At 36.0% G+C, this 21,330-nt stretch overlaps 1 long non-coding RNA gene across 1 annotated transcript in view; it reads left to right on the forward strand.

The window, feature by feature from the left end:
* Positions 1–21,330, forward strand: part of LOC129060376 (uncharacterized) — an 85,757-nt gene that overhangs the window by 33,900 nt on the left and 30,527 nt on the right. Inside the window, exon 2 of the long non-coding RNA XR_010140866.1 lies at positions 5,376–5,449. This is a non-coding gene — a long non-coding RNA (uncharacterized LOC129060376). The remainder of the gene's footprint in view (positions 1–5,375; positions 5,450–21,330) is intronic.

Genomic DNA, 21,330 nt, shown 5'->3' on the forward strand with positions numbered 1-21,330 from the left:
TCCTTTTTGGAGGCTCTAGGGGAAGATGCATTTTCTTGCCTTTTCCAGCTTTTAAAGCTGCTCACATTCTTTGGTTCATGGTCCCCTTCATCCATCATTAAAGTCAGCAATAGTTGTGTCCTAGTCCATTGTTGCTATTATAGCAAAATACCATACACTGGGTAATTTATAAATAATTTATTTTTTTTTCTCACAGTTCTGGAGGTTGGAAAGTCCTAAATTAAGGTGCCAGCAGATTTAGCATCTGGTGAGGACTTGCGTCTTCTGCTTTCAAGATGGCACCTTCTTCCTGTATTCTCACCTGACAGAAGAGATTGAAGAACTATGCAGCTCTCTGAAGCCTCTTTTATAAGGGCACTAATCCCGTTTATCTTGGAGACAGAGCCCTGATGTTGTAATCACTTCCCCAAAGGCCCTACATCTTAAGACCATCACAATAGGGATTAAGTTTCAACATGAATTTTGAAGGGACACAGACATATAACCCATAACAGGTGGGTAGAATCCTTCTCAAGTTGTATCTTTCTGGCCATTCTTCTGTTGTCAAGTCTCTCTATCTGGCCAGAAAGTCAGGGAAGTTTCTCTGCTTTTAAAGATTGGGCTCATGCAAATAATCCAACATAATCTCCCTATTTTCAAGTCAGATGATAGACAACTTTAATTCTACTTGCAACCTTAATAACCTTTTGCCATGTAACATAATATAGTCATATAGTGACAAGTTCCTGGGATTAGGTCATGGACATCTTTGGGAGGTCAACAACCATGAAGAAATAGGTGTTATAGTGAAAAGCTAGACAAAAAAGGCAATAGATTATTGAGATCAAGAGGAAAGTTGATCAATGTTTAAAAAAAAATACAGCAAAGAATTTTCTTCCAAATGAGAGTATGATTATTTATTTTTCAGTATTTTGTCTAAGTACACTTCAGGAAGAAGTAATATATCTTAACTCTCCACAGTTCACAGGTGCTTTTGCATGTTTGATGTCTCAGTCCAGACTGCGTTGTTCCTGTCTCAATGCCCTGTCTGTCAAAGAGAATAAAGTTTAGCCTTGGAAAGTTGTGGGCCAAGTTACCAGTAATACTTAGGCTTGGGTGGATACAGCCCTCTCCCAGGGTTATGCATGGTAGACTGTTCCCCAAAGTCACCTCAGCTGTTTAGGTTGAAGATCTTCCTACTCCTTGTTGCTTCACGGGTGTGAAGTGTAGCGCACAGGCTATGAGGACTTGGCTGTGGTGGACCAATTCTATGGACATGGATTGCTGTTTTCTGCAGGCAGATGGTTTCAAAATAAGATGGCAGTTATGCCTGAGGAACTGGGGGGCTGTAGAATCCCTCTGGTGGAGCACTAGAGTTGTAAGGGGTGAAGCTGACCTCAGGCTTGGACATTGGCAGAGTGGCTGGAGCTGGGTCCTCTGAAGCCTTGCTTGTTATCTTGGGTGCTGGTTTGCCATGAAAGGGACTCTACCACCTCATGTTTGGCAGGCCTAAACTCAGAATGTTCCAGCTGGGCTAACACAATCTGGGTATAGATGAAACAGGACTAAAGCAAGCTGTAGTGCTGGGAAAGGGTCCTGGAAGTTCCTGAGCATTCGCCAATTAGTTACTTAACTGGAAGTTCTTCTATTTCCAGCGAAAGGAATAGGGCAAATAAAGCAGCTATTATACCAACCAATGTAGAATTGTTTATGATTTAACAACTGGACATATCAGCTGTATTACAGCCTTGATTTTGGCTCAAGCAAAGCAGTGGGCATTTTTTCTTTCCAAACCCAAAGAACATTCTTACTCTCCTTTTCCTATTTCCAGGCAAAGGAATAGGGCAAATATAGCAACTATTATATGAACCAGTATAGAATTGCTTATAATTTAACAACTGAACATATCAGCTGTCTTACAGCCTTGATTTTGGCTCAAGCAAAGCAGTGGGTATTTTTTCTTTCCAAATCTCAAAACTCAAAGAGCATTTTTACTCTCCTCTTCCTAGGCAAATCAAACTTTCCATGCTCTGTCTCCCATTTTGATGCTGCCCTTGATGATTCTAAAAGAATTCCTGTTCTTATCCCATAAAAAATCAGCATTTTTCTCATTAAAGATAAAATATATATCTTTACTCTTTGGCAAGGTATGCCCTCTATATCATGCTCATCAAGATGTTTCTTGAGAGGTGTACTGGGTTCAAAATGTGTTTACCAAGTTGAGTCCAAACTCTTCTAAAGATTGGAGCCCCCAAGGAGTAGCATGCGGTGAAATTGATATCCAGTTTTTTAAAACTTTCATATGAATTGGTATGATGATCACTAGCAGATTTATTCATCCTCAATTGACTGATATTCCCAAAGACACTCTCCAAAATTTAAAATCTCCAATTCTCTTCAATTTTCCTATAAAACAAAAGTGCTGATAACAGTAACATATATATGACCATTCAGAACTATTATATCTACTGGTTGACAAAATTGGAGAACATTGTGAGGAACAGTGACAAAACCCTAGAAGCTGTAGAAATACCTAGGAAAAAGATTGAGGAAAAGAAGTGTTGGATGAAAATATCAGAGGTACATACAACATGGCTTTCTCCTGAGTCCCCTGAAGTCAGTATTCATTCAATACATTTTTATTTGGTTTGGTTTTGGTTTTTGGGTTGTTTTTTTTTTTTTTTGAGGCGGAGTCTCATTCTGTCACCCAGGCTGGAGTGCAATGGCATGATCTTGTCTCACTGCAACCTCATCTCCCAAGTTCAAGCGATTCTCCTGCCTCAGCCTCCTGAGTAGCTGGGATTACAGGAGCCCACCACCATGCCTGGCTAATTTTTTATTTTTAGTAGAGATGGGGTTTCACTCTGTTGGCCAGGCTGCTGTCAAACTCCTGACCTCAGGTGATCTGCCCACCTCGGCCTCCCGAAGTGCTGGGATTACAGGCGTGAGCCACCACACCTGGCCCATTGAATAGATTTTTATTAAGCTACTAAGTCAGACATCATAGTATATGCTAGAAATACAAATACGACAGCAGAGATTATTCTAGAGATATGAGGTTTACTGATGAGCAGTTGGTGGTACAAGTGATGATTTAAAAAAAATAGTGGGAATGGAAAGGTTTAGCAGAGGAAATGACTAGTCAAGATTTTGTGGGCTTAAGTATATAATGTTTGTATTTGCACAGAACCATTTTACACCTACATCCTCTTTCTAATGATGCACAATCTTATGCCAAAGCTGAGTATCAGTCATTAAGATTGAAATGTCTAGACTAGACTGATATTCTCAAGGTTCTTGGCAGAATGACTCATTTGGGTATGAAACCACATACACATTAAACAATCACACTATGGAGTCCAGGGTGATAGTCTGGTATTTCTCGACATTTACAACCTTAGAAATGAGTAACTGCTGAATGGCAAGTTGCTGTACCTGGTAATCTGATAGAACAGTAAGGGAAAATGCACAATAATTAAAATGAATTTATGTCTATAACTTCTAGTTTAAATATTCTTTCCCACTGATATGACCGGTACTTAGAGTCAAAACTGTGTCTACTACTTTTTTATTTGATGAAATCGCGTAATTGAATTTTTGATCCACCTTCTCAGAAGCTATCCACGTACACTCTCAAATTTTTCCTTTTGACAAAAATATATTTATATTTCCACCGTTTAAAAACAACTGGTGTAGAACCAACTCTACTAGAAAGAGATTAGAAAAAAAGGAAACATGCATTCTGTAAATATTCATAGGGCTTGTTTCACAATGAAAACTTCAGTAGGTAAATATAATCAAATAGCATCAGGAAAATTAAATTCTCTTTGACTTTGCAGTAATGCCAAGCAGTGTTCTACAAAGAGGTACAGTATGGATTATAAATGGTAGAACCAGCATCTTGGAAGGCAAATATTTGGATTAAAATCAGCATTGTGAACTGAACTGGTCATAAAGAAAATAAATAAACCCAGTGGAGTTCAAAGAGGGTATTTAAATGCTAGTATATTTGATTCAAAACTTTTACAAACTCAGTTAGCTTTTATCTTTAAGATTCAGAAATTAATATGAACTGCTTAATAATTAAAAGTAAACATATTTTTAAAACATTAGAAAACTAAGGAATGTAACATTAATTACCCAGAAAGAATCTATAAACATGGAAAAATTAATGAAAAGAAAGTACATTAGAAGTTCAGAAATCAAACTTCAGTTTTCTCTTAAGGAAAATTTCAGAGAGCACAGGAGTATAATCTATATATTTTTCCAGTTAGAGAAAGAATAGAGTTCTAGGCAGATAGGTGTAATGTATGGACATAATATTTTCAGAAATGTAATGTGCTTATGTTTTTTTGTATTTCCTTGTGAATGTTTTTTTCCCATAGTCAGACTTGGGAATTTAGTGAAAATTAGGCGAATTTCAACAAAAACGCAGAGAAGGCAAGATATTCTAAAAGGCAGTGTGCAGACAGACAGTAGCCTTGAAAACTACATATCTGAGAGGATTTTCTAAATTCCCTTTTTTCCCATTTAAAACTTCTAGAAGCTGGCCTAGCAAGATTAATCACAGAGTTTTGTGAAAAAGAGGTTCTAGTCAAAAAGGAAGAAGGAAAATCTTGTCTGGTTGGTCCGAAGAGTTGAATGGAAAAGAAAGGGAATGGCAGATTGAGGAAGCCAGAGAGACCCTTGTGTCTAGATCTCCTCTTTCCAGGCTGAAGTCCTCATGGGAGAAGATGTGTGACATGGAATGAGATGCCCCCAAAGGCTCTCATATTTGGCTGGCCCAATAGAGCAGATCACTTGGTGGTGGAGAGTAGACCAAAAGAAGGCCTGAGTGTGGCTTCCTCCTGTAATCTGCCTCCTGTGTGTCAGAGATAGGACTCACAAGTACCTGTGTGCCCTGAGGGAGACAGGTGGAAGTACATTGAGAGTCAGGTTGGTCTAGAGAACTCTCAAGTCAGGGCTCAGGGGCTGTGTAGCCAAATGGTTGTGAGGCTTAAGGAGGGGCTAAGTCAACAGGAAGAAAACTGTGCCCTGACCAAGTCCAGAATGTCCACACCCTGAGTTCCCCCAGCTTACACTTTCTCAGCATATGCCAGAACACTGCACAGATGCTCCACCACCACTTGGCCCATACAACAGACCAGGGCCTCACTGGTTTGTGCTGCCCCACAGCACAAACCAGTGAGGCCCTAGGAGGTAACCCCTTCCTACAGCCCCTGTAATGTCAAATAAGCTGTATGCTCCCAAACTGCAAATACCATTTAGATAATGGCTGAAGAAGAGGGCCTCTAAGATACTGCTCATTTTACCAGGGACTAATACTCTAATGGATTTAGTTTTTCAAAGGGGACTGTATTTTAGATTTTTCCTTTTTTGTTCTCCTTACCCTATAGGTGCACATCATGGAGACAATCTGACTGGTACAGAGAAATGAAGAGACATTTTCTTTCCAAATCTGAGTGGAGATGTGAGTAAATTTGTAACTGTATTACAGGCATTTTGTCATTATTCACATCTTCAGAGATTTCTAATCTTTTTCTGGAGACCCAGATTATCTTTGCCCACTTCCCTAATAAGAATCTCTTTTCCAGGATCCCATGACACACTTCCCTTTGTCGTTTTTCTATCTCTCCAGAATGTCTTGTTTTGCATGTTTTTATCCTCAGATCTTTAAAACTAGCCACATCTAAGGCTCAATATTTGGTCGCACACATTAATTCTTTTTGTTTGGTGTTCTGTTACATGAGAAATAATTTGATACACACCCATGGTATTTTACAGATAATTGTGTTATAACCAACTTATTCTATTGCTTATAATTTTGCATTGGGTAAGTGTTTTGCCTTTGTCCTTAAGTGAGTTCATGTATAAATGGTCGATCTATATTGACTATATCTAAGTATTTCAAGAACAGTGACTGTCATCAAAAGGACATTGCTCAATGCTCTATATACAGTAAGTTTTAACATAACTAGCATTGACTGTATATATACTATATGATTGATAAATACAAAGGGGAAGAGAGCATGATCCTGTTCTCAAGAAACCTTCAGTTCAGCAGAGGGAACAGACCCAACCAGGCAGAGGCTAAGTGCTATAATAGAGTATAAAAAGAAGGAAACACTTATTTTTATGTGATGAGGAAGACTCTCATAAGAAAATGGCAAATAAGTTGCGCCTTGCAGGATGAACAAACTTTGGAAAAGATACTGAGCAGAGAGAAGCATATGTGCAAAGGTATCTCTAAAAAGCTCATTTCCTTCTGTTTTTATGAATAATGAACTATATTAAATCAATCCATTTAATTATAATATAAATGTATCAGCATTGTATACCAACACAAGGGATATGACATTTGTAGTAAAAATACAACCTCAATTCCAAGCTTAAAGAAAATTTCCACTATTACAGCATTTTTCTTCACTGAGGTGAAATTCACATACAATTAATGATTTTAAAGTGTGCAATTCAATGGCATCAGTATATTCACAATGTTGTGCAACCACTACCCGTCTTTCTCATTTTAAAACTGTTCCAGCATTTAAGAAGAAAGACCAAAATTATCTGAATAATCATATACTCATACAATTTAAACTCTTATTATTGTTTTGTTTCTCCCAGTATTAATTGTTCTATGCTAGAGAAAGTACAAATGTTATTTATCAGAAACTGTCTAAATTAGTTTGTAGTTTCAGGACTCTATACCTTCCAATTGTTTCAACCAATTCAATCAAAATTCAATTTTCAGTTTTTAATAACTTTTTTAGACAGTATTTCCATAAAGTTTAGGTTACCAGATGCACATTAAGAATTCTTATCCATGGCATACTGGTGCAATGGAATATTATTCAGCCTCAAAAAGAAAGGAAATTCTGACATATCGCTGCAACATGGATGAAACTTGAGGATAATATGCTAAGTGAAGTAAGACAGCCACAAAAGGAAAAATATTGTCTGATTCCACTTATATGAAGTACCTAGACTAGTCAAATTTATGGGACAGATGTCTCAGCATCCTCTGATAATGCTGTTGGCCATTCTCCCTTCCTTGAATGCTTTCCTCCCTAGCCTTAACACCATGTCCTATTTTTGTCCTCTATTTTCCCTTCTCTTCAGGGACTTCCCTTCTACCTATCCCATAAACACTGGTATGCCCAGGGCTTTTCTTCATCATGTGTCCTTATTTTTCCACATACATAGCTGCTTCTAGCACCAATATCCTTTGACAGAAACCTGCATCTTTAGCCCAGATTTCTCTCCTAAACCATGATATGCACAAGTTCAGTGCTTCCTGGACATCTCTACTTGAAAGTCCCACAAACACCTCACATTCAAACACTGAATCTGAACTACTCTTCTCTTTTCCCACGTCATCTTTTCTACCTTATAGTTTAAGTCAGGAATTAGAAGTTATTATAAATGAGCTAAAAATGAGAAAGTCCATAGAAGTTAGTCATACATGACAAAATAATTTTTTTTATGAGCATGCATTGTTATTGTCATTAACAAACCAAAAATATTCTTAGCAAACTCATATTTCTCAGCTCTCAATTTCACATGCAGATAAAATAAGACCTTAAAATTTCATTTGACATTCTGTCTGCAAGTTCCAGATTAGGATAATTGATTTATATGGTTTTCTAAGTACTAACCATTTTGCATTTCAATGAGACTCTGATAAGAAATAATTTGATCAATATGGTCTATGCATGATCTTTGTCTATCTGTGTGTTGACAGTAAACTGAAGTCATGGTTGAGTGCTGACACATAGACATTGGTAGAGATTTTAAATATAAATTAGCCCCAGGAAAATGTTTTTATGCCTGAATTTTAAGTAGCAGAGTTTTATGTTTGGAAGGTATTTTGCTTAATAGAAGTAGCACGAAATATATTCAGGAGAAATGGTGACTCTTGACTATGCTGACAGTGTTGAACATTTATCATGACTACCTTGTTTTATATGACTTTTTTTCTCCGTACATTAGGCAATGTTTACAAGGAGGTGAACACTGCACCAGCAGATGTTTTGACTTGTAGAAAGCATGACTTGATTCTGTAAGGTCTTGAGTAAAAGTTTTAAATGATGAGTTGAACTTTGGCCTGTGAAACATGCATGAATTGTTCGGAATCTTGGCCCTAAATGTCTTATTGCCAGCCTGGGTTGGTACTGCAAAGGTATGGTCAGATTAATAAACAACTCAAGACAGATCATTGGCAAATCAATGTTAAGATTTCATATTATTATATTTTCATTTTATTTTGCATTTGTGTTTTGAAAGTTGCCTTTAGTCTTTGAACTTATCTGCTCTGGTTATGAACAGTGGATATGTTCAGCATGAAATGTTGAAAAAGTTCTCACCAAACAAGTGCAGCAGTTTTATTCAGAATTTGCTGAAGGGCATAACACTGTAAAACAGAAAATGAACCACTCATTTGCTGTCATCAAAAATGAGGAAATGGCTCTAGGCAGTAGCCAAAGAGTTCTTTTGAAATTGAGAAGTTCACTGATTTGGCAGTGAGGAGGATCTTGTTTGTCTTGCTTGTTCTAAAAAACTATTTATCCTCAAATAATTCCAGTAAGATACAAGGAGAAAATCATCAATCTCATTTTTTCCAAATGTCTCCTTATGTCATTATTATATTTAATATAACTTCCAAAATATGGCCTTGGATTTTTATAGAGATCTTGATATATGCTGTATCTTTCCACTTAAAATAGATTATTCCTTTAACCTAATACTGCAAATAAGAAAAATACATAATAATTTCATAATAAAATCAAACTGAGAAAAATGAATGCCTTGTTACAGAATGCTAACTAGGCTATCGAGGAACAAAAATTAGCATTTTAATATTTTTATTACACTGAAATATTTATGTAATGTAAGTCTTTATGCTAATGTGCTTTGTAATTTGATAACCTATTGATCATCTCTACACCCACCTAGTTCAAGTCATCATTATCTCTTACTCTGGCAATTTCAATATCACCATAATTGATCTCTCTGCCACCCTAAGATCTGATCTTTACCCAGCCCAGAGCAATTATTTTTAAAACACATTTCAAATCATGAATCTGTTCTTTAAAACTGCGAGTGGTTTTGCATCTCACTCACTCTTTAAATGGACTACACTGTGAGACCTGACCCATGGCCACCACACTGCCACAGCTTCCCTCCTAATGCTGCGTTAGCTGCTCTCATTTCCTTGCTGTTCTGTGAACACCTCAGATCCAGAATCCCCTCAGGGTCTTAGTCCTTATTCTACGCTCTTCTGGAACATCTAGATAGCCATATCTTCTGTCACGTTTTTGCCGAGATAAATATCACTTTCTTGGTGCCCCTTCCAGGACCAGTGCATCTAAAATAGCAACTCTCTCATTCTCCCAACCATCTTCATTCTCCATCCCTCCATTCTGCTTTTTCCTTCACAGGAATTCTTACCCCTGATGTTCCCTATACTTATTTGTGCATTTTTTATTTGTTTTGTTTTTGGTCCATTTCTCTCCAGTAGAAAGTAAGATATGTGAGTACAGGGACTTTGCTTTTTTACTGTTCTATCCCAGTACCTAAAATACTTCCTGGCCCATAATAGGCCCTCAGTATATATTTCTGAGATGAATAAATACAAGAATGAGAATGAAGCTAAAATTATCTGTAGAAGAACTGGTTTCTACTAAAATTAATCTTATCAAGTTAATATATATCTCTGATACTTCATTAGTAATGTCAATTTTGATCAATCAATTCCTAGTTTTCCATTTACTTTCAGATATGAGTAGATTGCCAGAGAAAAGAAGGTACCAAGGCACAACTGAACATATTTATGAGCATAAGAATTCTATTAGATTTGCAGTTTTTCATTATTTATTCAGTATCATTATATGAATTTTGGCAAATATATAGGTTCATATAAAATAGGATACAGAAAAGTTCTACCACCCCAAAAATCCTTCTCATGCTATCCCCTTAGAGTCATGTTTCTCCCTTCTTCCTTCCCTGAAAACCATTGATCTGTTCTCCATCACCCTATTTTATAATTGAGAATGTCATATAATATAATCACATATTATGTAAACTTTCGAACTGGCTTTTTCTACTCAGTATAATGCCTTGAGAGTTAACCATGTTGTTGAATGTCCATTCCTTTTTATTGGTGAATAGTATTCCATTGTATGTGTGAACAACTGTTTGTCCATTCACCCAGTGAAGGACATATTGGCTGATTCCAGTTTTGGCAATTATAAAAACAGTTGCTATAAATATTCATACACATGTTTTCATGTGACTATAAGTTTTCAGTTCTTGAGGGTAAATACTATGAGTGAGATTGCTGAGTCATATGGCAATGCACGTTTAACTTGGCAAGAAACTTACAGATTCTTTTCCAAAGTGGCAGCATCACTTTGCACTCACACCAGCAATGTATGGGCCTGCTCCACATCCTCACCAGCACTTGATATAGTCAGCAATTTTTATGTTTTTATTTGACATAGTCAGCAATTTTTATTTTAGCCATTTTAATATGTGGTGATAAGTTATCTTGGTTTTAATTTATATTTTCTCAATGGCTAATTCATATGAACTTCAATTCATATCTTCCACCATACATGAAAATTAACTCTAAATAGATCATAGACCTAAATGTTAAATTGAAAATTGTAGAACTTCTTGAAGACAACATGGGAGAAAATCTTTGTGATCTTGGGTTAGGCAGAGATTTATTAGTTGTAGCCCCAAAAACATACTCCATAAAATAAAAATATAATAAATCAGACTTCCTCAAACTTAAAAAGTCTATTCTTCTAAAGACACTATTAAAAGAATGAAAAGACAAGAAGTGGGGAAGAAGAAGGGAATCCAGCAAAAGAATCCAAATGAGCGAAGAGTGTGATAGGAGAAACCAAGGAGAATGTGGCGTCTTGGGAGCCAACTAAAGAAATAGTGTCAAGGAGGAAGGAGTGATCCACAGGGTCATAGCTTCAGTTGAGGAGTGATTCTTTTATTTTGAATCAGGGAATAAATAGAGACAAATGTCTCCAGGTGCTGCCAGCTCTGGTCACAGTTGTCTTCCTAGTCATAACTCAGCCATTCCATCAAGGTAGGAGCTACTGTACCAGTTTGGCCCTCCATCTGGTGAAATAAACTTAAACTTGGTGCCACTGGCTTCATATGTAGTATATGGGGGATTGAATTTAGGCTTCTATGCACTTAAATTTCAGTCATTATTATACCTCCATTCATTCATACATTCATTCATTCATTCATTATTTATTGAGGGCCTTCTCTGGGCCCAACATTGAGCATACACTAGTGATTTAAAACAGGCCTAGTATCTGAGTGAATACGGAACGTAGGGAATGGAGACTATGACAAACATTAATCAAATAGTCACACTGGGTGAAACAATTATGGTTCTTTCTACTGCATAATAACAATGAAAAGTTCATTACTGCTCCTCTAGTCATAATATTATGGAGACTGTATCTGGAATTAATCTGTTGTCACCAATGTCATGTTTTTATCCATTAGCACCTCATACTGTGAATGTGATCCGGGTGTGAACAGACTGTGTGTTTTAATATATCTTTCTAACTAAGATTTCTTTAAATATCATTTCACAAATTGAAGTTGCCATCCACGTTAATTCCATTCTCAGACCCCAAATATATCTTCCCTTTGTATCTGATTCTCATTTAGAATAAATAAGCCAAATGTAAATGTAAAAACCAGCAAAAATATTAATCATTAATAACTGGGATGAGTCAGAAACATAGGTGGAATTTGTGTAATACAAATGTGTACAGGTTTTGCCAGCTCTGGGAAACTGCCTGATAGACTGGATTAAGAAAATGTGGCACATACACACCATGGAATAGTATGCAGCCATAAAAAAGGATGAGTTCGTGTCCTTTGCAGGGACATGGATGAAGCTGGAAACCATCATTCTCAGCAAACTATCACAAGGACAGAAAACCAAACACTGCATGTTCTCACTGATAGGTGGGAATTGAACAATGAGATCACTTGGACACAGGGCGGGGAACATCACACACTGGGGCCTGTCGAGGGGTGGGGGACTGGGGGAGGGATAGCATTAGGAGAAATACCTAATGTAAATGATGAGTTGATGGGTGCAGCAAACCAACATAGCATATGTATACCTATGTATCAAACCTGCACGTTGTGCACATGTACCCTAGAACTTAAAGTATATATAAAAAAAGTACTACAAAAATAAAAGAAACATTGGCAATAGAGATGGAAAATAAAGATGCTTTTGAACAAAAATAAGTGTATTTGTGGTACATTCTATTTCTGCAAATGTGTCTCCATATAGACACATATTTATTGCTAGAAATGGCATGTTTTTGCTATGAGCATTTTTCACAGAGAAAGACTATAACAGATAAAAGCACAGATTCTGAAGCTAAAATGCGTGGGCTCCCAGTTTGTCTACCTATCAATTGTGTTAACTTGAGCAAATTATTTAATCTCTCTGTGCCTCAGTTTTTCTATTTGTTTAGAATACATTTTTGTGCTTACTTTAAAGGTTATTATGAAGTTTAAATGTTAATATATATAGTATATATGTGTGTGTGTGAGAGAGAGAGAGTGTGTGTGTGTGTACATGAATGAGCACTCCTAGGATCTAGGCTCTGGAGTTAGATAATTTGAGTGAATCCTGATGTCACTATTACTGTCTGTATGACCTTGGGTACTCTAATTAACTTCTCTATGCCGATTTGCAAAACAGGACTCATAATGATAGTATTCATTCCTCCTAGAATGGCCATGAAATAGCACATGTAGAGCAATTAGCACATACAATGAATATTAGCTCCCATTTTATGACTGGTAGTGATGTGTTTCCAAGTATATAGATGAAATTTAGATATTTTTCTTGTGACCATGTAAATGGAATGTAATCATTATTTACTTTGTATTCAAAAGATGAAATGAGAAAAAGAATAAAAGAGAGGGGGCAGGAAGGAAAAATATAGTAACATAAGTTTGCCTAATTCTAGCAATTCTAGGTGAATTTGGCAATTCAGATAATTTCCCAGAGATAATGCCTTAAATTCAATAAGAACATAGAACATGCATGTTGACTGACTTTTAAGGTTACCAGAGTAAGTGAATGGCTTGTCATTAATTGATTTTCTATCTCTTAATCAAATTAGGGGATAAACTAGTCTTTGCTATACATAAAATTAATTTATCATTGAAGAGATACTAAATACATCAGCACTTTGGATCAGGTGGCCATAGGTAATAAATGCATACCAACAGGATATCTAGATATCTAGCTGGATTAGTGAGCTGATAGCCATAAGTATGTAGGTGGAAAAAATATATACTTTTTTATGCTCTAGAATGAGTTTGTAAGATAAACGTATTGAGCCGAGAAGCCAGTGCAGCTTATAAACTAGCCGGCAAGCAGCCATAGCCAAAGAGCAAAGACCAGGACCATTGAGCATTTACAGGACTGGGTTACAAGTAGCTACAGGCTTGGTCAGGCATGGTGGCTCACACGTGTAGTCCCAGCACTTTGGGAGGCCGAGGCAGGAAGGCCACTTTAATCCAGGAGTTTGAGAACAGTCTGGGCAATAAGGGAAGACCCCCATCTCTACTAAAAAATTTTTTTAATTAGCTGGGTGTGGTGGCATGCACCTGTAGTCCCAGCTACTCACTTGGGAAACTGAGGTGGGAGGATCACTTGAGCCTGGGAGGTTAAGGCTGCAGTGAGCTATGACTGTGCCACTGCACTCCAGTCTGGACAATACAGCAAGACCCTGTGTCTAGACAAACAAACAACAGCCAAGTAGCTACAGGCTCCGTGTTTAATAACCACAAGAATCAAAATACAATCTATTCTGTAAAGAACATGGAAAAGTATAAAAATAGGCACATAGACCAATGGAAGAGAATAGAGAACCCAGAAATAAAGCCAAATACTTACAGCCAACTGATCTTCAACAAAGCAAAAAAAAAAAAAAAAAAAGTAAAGTGGGGAAAGGACACCCGATTCAACTGTTCAAATGGTGTGGGATAATTGGCAAGCCATATGTAGAAGAAAGAAACTGGATCCTTATCTCTCACTTTATACAAAAATCAACTCAAGGTGGATCAAAGACTTAAATCTAAGACCTGAAACCATAAAGATTCCAGAAGATAACAATGAAAAAACTCTTCTAGACAATTGGCGTAGGCAAAGAGTTCATGACCAAGAACCCAAAAGCAAACACAACAAAAACAAAGATAAATGGATGGGACTTAATTAAACTAAAAAGCTTCTGCATGGCAAAAGAAATAATCAGCAAAGTAAACAGACAACCCACAGAGTGGGAGAGAATTTTCACAAACTATGCATTAGACAAAGGATTAATATCCAGAATCTACAAGGAACTCAAACCAATTAACAAGAAAAAAACAATCCCATAAAGAAGTGGGCTAAGGACATGAATAGACAATTCTCAAAAGAAGTTCCACAGCAACCTTTCTCCTCAAAACAAGGTGAATTTCACCATTATAAGAGGATGTGATTGTGCCTAAGATAGTTTGCTTTCACACTAAAAATTAACCTGGAGATAAAAAAAGATCATGTTCTTTGACTGATGGCAGAGACTGTATTTTGATTTTTGTCTTCATTTTCATGACTATAATTTAAGGGAGGTAAATGTTTTACACAAGTAGAAATTAAAAACCTCTTTCACTTAATACAAATTCATAATATTTACTAACTAAAAATCAAAGACAAGGCTTTCTGTTTCTCTTTAAAAGAATAAAGGTAGATATAAGTATACAATTTTTAATAAAAACCTCAGAGCTTTTTCCTTCGATTTGTTAATATTTTATTAACAAGGTTTTATTATTTGGCAGTTGATTGCTATTACTTCTAATCTAAGATTTACTCTTAAAATGAAAGGGTTTTTTTTCTTTTTTTTCTTTTGAGATGGAGTCTCGCTCTAGCCTGTTGCCCAGGCTAGAGTGCAGTGGAGTGATCTCGGCTCACTGCAACCTCCACCTCCCAGGTTCAAGCGATTCTCCTGCCTCAGCCTCTCCAGTAGCTGGGACTACAGGTGCTTGCCACCATGCCCAGCTAATGTTTTTTGTATTTTTAGTAGAGACAAGGTTTCACCATGTTGGCCAGGATGGTCTCGATCTCTTGACCTCGTGATCTGCCCACCTCGGCCTCCCACAGTGCTAGGATTACAGGCGTGAGCCACTGCACCTGGCCAAAATGAAAGGTGTTTTTTTTTTTTTTATAACAACCAGTAAAACTTACAAATTAAATCTGATATGTACACTTAATTTGTATATGCTAACACACAACCATTTAGGCAAGGATTAAGTAGTGAGTTGAGCAACTTTCTAGTAAAAATCAGTAAATACAGTCACAATCTGTCTCCACCACTTAGGACCCCAAAAATTCTTTACAGGTATCATGAATTATTTGCAAAATATTATTTCTTTAAGGACAATGTCACATCAGCAACTCCTGGGTCACAGGTACTTGACCAATTATTGAATAATGTACAAGAATTGATGAGTTCTAAGTGGGAAACAGACCAATATAGCTTTATGGCTAAGGTTAAAAAGTGAGTATTCAATTCAAATAAAATATTAAGGTTTCTGGACCTTCACAAACTTTTGAATTCCCCACGGCTTGCCAAATTTAGTTAAATTTTAATTGAAATGTAAATATTATTCATCTTAGAACAAAAAAGAAAATTAATCGAAATGTTTTAAAGCAGGCAGAAAGTATGCTGTGTAATGTTTTGTTAGATACACATTGATAGGGAACAAATACTGCTCTGCCTGATAACTTCATATATCCCCTGTACTTTACTTGCTAGTGGTATTATTCAGTGGTCTAACAGGTAATTCTTAAAACTTGGTGGTGAAAAGGTCATGGTGTTAACAAGATTAAATTCATAACCAATCATCTTTAGAAATGTGAATGAAAAGGAGAAACAGAAAGTCTGTACACTGCAAAAATAGAGTTTCTAGCTCCCTAAAACCCTTTGAGCTGAAAGGTGATAATCAAAACATAAAAGAAAAATAAAATGTCTGCAAAATTGGGTTTTGTGTGAAACATTTACCTTAGTTAAATTAGCAGAATTCTGTATTAAGTTGGTGTAAGAAAGGATATGAGTGTGCACGAATGTTTTTGTTAGAAGCAGCATAATTTGCCAAAGATAATGAGTCCCACAGTTGAACTTCACACCATCTGACCAATTCTTCCTTTCCCAGACACTGAGAAATATCTTTTTCAGTCCAATAGACATCCTTACCAATTTAGGGCTTAATATTTGACCAAGGCTACAAGAGGGAACTGTTAATATTTTTAAAAAAACATTACAATGGATTGGATCTTGAGTATAATTAGAAGCAGCCTTTTTTCTAGAGCCTAGAAATAAAAGTATTAATAATGTGAGCCTGCTTGTTGAGTTCCACTCTCAACTGATTATTGTTCTTCTCTTTCTCAAAGGAGTGTTAAGTCTTTTTGGAAGACTAGAGGACATTACATGGATAATATTTTCTCCAGGTCACACGTTAAGGATCCATGTTTATAGGAATGAAATATTGTGCACTATTCAATCTCTAGTCACCCAGTATGATCTCTGTAGTCTGCATGGCTTTTCTATTTTCAGAGAATAAACATTTCATCTCCACTGAGTATCCAAGGAATACAAAGGATAATAAGGCTACATAGCAAATTAAATAACTAAAGAAAATGTAAATTTTTATGTTAGCAAAGATTGCAAAAAGTAGGTTTAGAATAGATTCAAAATAAGACCATTACATACTGTGTAGAAAAAAACTTTTTCTTCTGCTCTTACACCACAGCAATCAACACAGAAAACTTCTTTTACCCAGTGTGTGGAGATTTCTCCCAACCAACAAGCAAGCAATCAGTTTTGTAGTGGACACCAGCTGGGCGACTTCTAATCCAATTCAATTCTGATGTCATCTTCCAGGAGATAGTGTCAGTTCCCACAAGACTGCCCCGCGTCAGACACCAGTCGCAAGTCCAGGCCTCTGAACTTCTGACCCACCAGCTTCCTGTTGGGGTTCCCACAACCCCCTCTTTAAGCGTAGTCAATTTGCTAGAGCAGCTCACAAAACTCAGGGAAACACATTTATCCATTTATTATAAAGGATATTTTAAAGGATATACATAAAAAGCCAGATAAAGAAATTCATAGTGCAAGGTTTGAAAAGGTACCAAGTGCAGGAGCTTCCATTCGCATGGAGTTAGGGTGCTCCCACCCTACTGTAGATGAGTCTTGTTCACTTTCCTGTAAGTCTCTTTGTGTTCAGCTGTCCAAGCTCTCTATACCCCATCCTCTTTGGGCGTCTTATGGAGATTTCACTGAATGGGCATGATTGAAGACTGAGCAACCATGTACAAATGTGACGGAATGAAAGGGATAGAGCTGATGCTAATAGACTCAGAGGGGAAACCCAGAAAGGCCTCTCTGTTCAGTCTTCTTCGTCTCACTGTATAGCATTCCTTCCAGGTATGGGCAGGACCTCTTCTGAAATGAGGGTCTTATGACCTACAATCAGACAAGCTAGGTCAGAGAATTTCTTTATGGCCAGCTCTAAGACAGAAAGGTTGGGGGAAATTAGAGTAGATTTTAGTTTCTGCGGCTTGTCTTGGGGAGAAAAAGGAGAAGGTGAAAGGAGGGAGTGAGAGGGTCAGAGAGAGATATTCTGTTTTCTGAGGCCTGTTTCTGAGGCCTAAAGTGCCCCAACATTACAACAAGATACTATCTTTTACCATTATTGCTCTGAAACTATTCTGAAGCTGCTTCAGGAACCAAGAACAAAGGCCAAATACTTTAATAAAATATATGCTCATTGTTTAATCAGTTAGGAAATAACAAGGGCTATGGGAATTATAAGCCAGGAACTGTGGATGAAAGCTTATATCTATCTGTATCTATATATCTATCTGTATATATATATCATAATACGTTTCTCAAAACCTGTGATATGTAGCCAAAGTAATACTTAGGAAATTTTGTCATCTTAAATGCATTTATTAAAAACTTAGGGCTGTGTGTGGTGGTTCACGCCTGTAATCCCAGCACTTTGGGAGGCTGAGGTGGGTGGATCACGAGATCAGGAGTCCAAGACCAGCCTGGCCGTCTCTACTAAAATACAAAAATTAGCCGGGCATGATGGCGGGTGCCTGTAATCCCAGCTACTCAAGAGGCTGAGGCAGAGAATTGCTTGAACCCGGGAGGCAAAGTTTGCAGTGAGCTGAGATCGCACCACTGCACTCTAGTCTGGGTAACAGAGCGAGACTCTGTCTCAAAAAAAGAAAAAAAACAAAACTTAGAAAGGTTAAAAATAAAAGAACTAAGCAACCATTCTAACAATCTAAAAAAAAGAACAAAAATAAATCCAAGAAAGGAATGAAGAAAGGTAAATATAACAATGAATAAATAAAACTATTCATCGAAATAATTTGGAAAAAATGAATTCATTAATAGGTCATATAAAATAAATCAACCTTTGAAAATTAGGATTAAGATAAAATAAAGTATGGATTTTAAAAATTAATAAATAGGAATATCTCTATGTATTTCAAAACTACTAAAATTGGCAAAAGAACAACTGAAAAACCTAAGTAATGAAAAAATAGTAACAGACACAGAGGTATATATTTTATTTTCTAACTGACTGTTATTGATGTGAATAAAAGCCACAGTTTATTATATGTTGAGCCTATATTTGGCTAATTTGATTAAACTTCCAAAAGAACATGAAAATCTAAATAGAGAAAAAATAATAGACATTGAATTGGTAATAAAGTAATGATTTTCCCTACCTCTCAGCCCCCACTAAGGTTCCAGACTCAGATTTTTTTATGAACAAGTATTTTTTGTTGTTATTGTTTTGGTATGAGACAGTGTCTCACTTTGTCTGTTCCAAACTCAGATTTTTTTATGAGCAAGTATTTTTTGTTGTTATTGTTTTGATATGAGACAGTGTCTCACTCTGTCACGCAGGATGGAGAGTGCAGTGGCACAATCAGAGCTCCCTGCAGCCTCGGCCTCCCAGGCTCAAGGAATCCTCCCACCTCCGCCTTTCAAGTAGCTGGGACCATAGGCATGCGCCACCATGCCTGGCTAATTTTTGTATATTTTTTGTAAAGATGGGGTTTTGCATGTTGCCCAGGCTGGTCTCCAACTCCTGGGCTCAATCCCAAAGTGCTGGGATTACAGGCATAAGCCACTGCATAAAAGTTTCTATCTTAAACAGGATTACTATGGATACAAAATGTATAATAAAATGGTAACACATTGAAAACAGCAATTAAAAATAATAGCATAATGAAGTATGGATTTATCTTGGGAACGTAAAGATGGCTCAACCTTAGAAATCTTTCTATGGAATTCACTACATTAATATATTTAGGGAGGGAAATCCAATCATCTCACTTAATTTCGGAAAAGCGTTCTGAAGGAAATATGTTTATAATAATTAAAAAAACTTTTGTAAAATAAAGAAATATAAGGTAACTTCTTTGTCTTCATAAAAGAATATACCAAGAATAAGCACTATCCTTAATAGTGAGATATTAGAAGCAGGCCCATTGTTGACTAGAAGACAGCTGTTTAACTTTTAACTCAAGGTCCCTGCTAATGTAATAAAACAAGCAAAATATTTCAAATATTGGAAAGGGAGTTACAACATTTTCACAATTAGCAGATAAGAATTTACCTGATAACCCCAAAGTGACAAATTTTAAAGCCAGTAAGAAAGTTTAATCAAAATAGCTGAGTATATGCTCAACATAAAATAAACTATAGCTTTTATTCACAACAATAGGAGTCAGTTAGAAAATAAAATAAGAACAAGAGGTTTATTTATAATCATCATATCAAATACTTAGGAACAATCCTGACAAGACTTTACTGAAGGGCATAAAAGAAAACCTAAATAAGTGACGAAAACTATTTTGTTCGTGAATGGGAAGTTTTAATACTTTTAAGATGTCTGTTCTCTACAAAATAGTCTATGAACTTAGTACAGTACTAACACGAACTAAGAGGATGTGTCATGGAAATGTAAAACTTATTCTAAAATCCATAAAGAAGAGAGAATGTGTAAAAATAATAAAAATAAATCTATAGAAGAAAACTAAAAATATGCCTAATATGTATCAAACATATTATAGAATTATACTAATCAAAATAATGTAGTACTGGGACAGGAATTGAAAACTAGATCAAAGGAGTGGGCTAGGAATCTAAGAATAAACTAAAATATATATGATTATTTACTTAATGGTAAAAGTGGCATTTTAAATGGGTAAAGTATATTACTTAATGTAAGTTCTTGGAAGAATTATCTACTTATTTAGAAATACATAGTTCTTATTCATAAAAACAAATTTCAGATGGTTATAATCTAAGCATAAATATAATGCCATAAAAGTATCATACTATATTGCAATGTCTTTTTGATGTTAAGATTAAGAAGGTATTTTTAATTAAAAAAAGAAAGAAAAATTAAGCAGTTCAAGTTCAGCAAAATTTAAAACTCATGATAGTAAAACATAACAAAATTTTTTAAACCAGTAGAAGAAAATTTTACAACGTATATAATAGACAAAGGATTAGTAGCCAGAATACAAGTGACCTTCCAGAGAGAAATAAAAATACACATACAATGAGATTAAAAAAAGCAAAGAAAACAGCAATTTACAAAAGAGTAAATATAATTGACCAATAAACGTATTCAAAGATGTCCAGCATCACTTGTTTTCAACTGTTTAAGTTAGAAAAAAATAAAAGACTTAACAAAATCGAGTTTATTCTAAAGTGTTGGAAAATGGGTACTCTCATAATCAACTGACGAGAACTAAAATGGTACAACCATTTTGAAATTAATTTTGTAGAATATTTATTAAAATACAAATATTCATAACTTATGGCCAAGAATTTCTAATTTGCATTATTTTTGTTTAGAGCTACTTGCTTAGGTGCAAAAAGAGGCATGTACAAGCTTGTTCATTGCACCATCTTATTTCTAACAGCCAGCAACTGGAAGAGAATTAAATGTCTATGTATAGAGAGATTGCTAGATGATGCAATATAGGATATAATACAGCAGTTAAAAGAAAGAAGGCACTTAAGGAAAAACAATTAGATTTCTGGTCTCACGGTAAGTGTATTATTATACCATTTATATAAAAGAGGAACACAAAACAACACTATGTATTTTCATTGTTAACTATTGATTGTTACAAATTCATAGAACAAAAAGTGTAGAAGTATCCACATTAACCTGGTAGCAATTATTGGCTCTGTGAAGGGGGATTGG

The sequence above is a fragment of the Pongo abelii genome, chromosome 6 (assembly GCF_028885655.2).
Source record: "Pongo abelii isolate AG06213 chromosome 6, NHGRI_mPonAbe1-v2.0_pri, whole genome shotgun sequence".
Lineage (NCBI taxonomy): Eukaryota > Metazoa > Chordata > Mammalia > Primates > Hominidae > Pongo > Pongo abelii.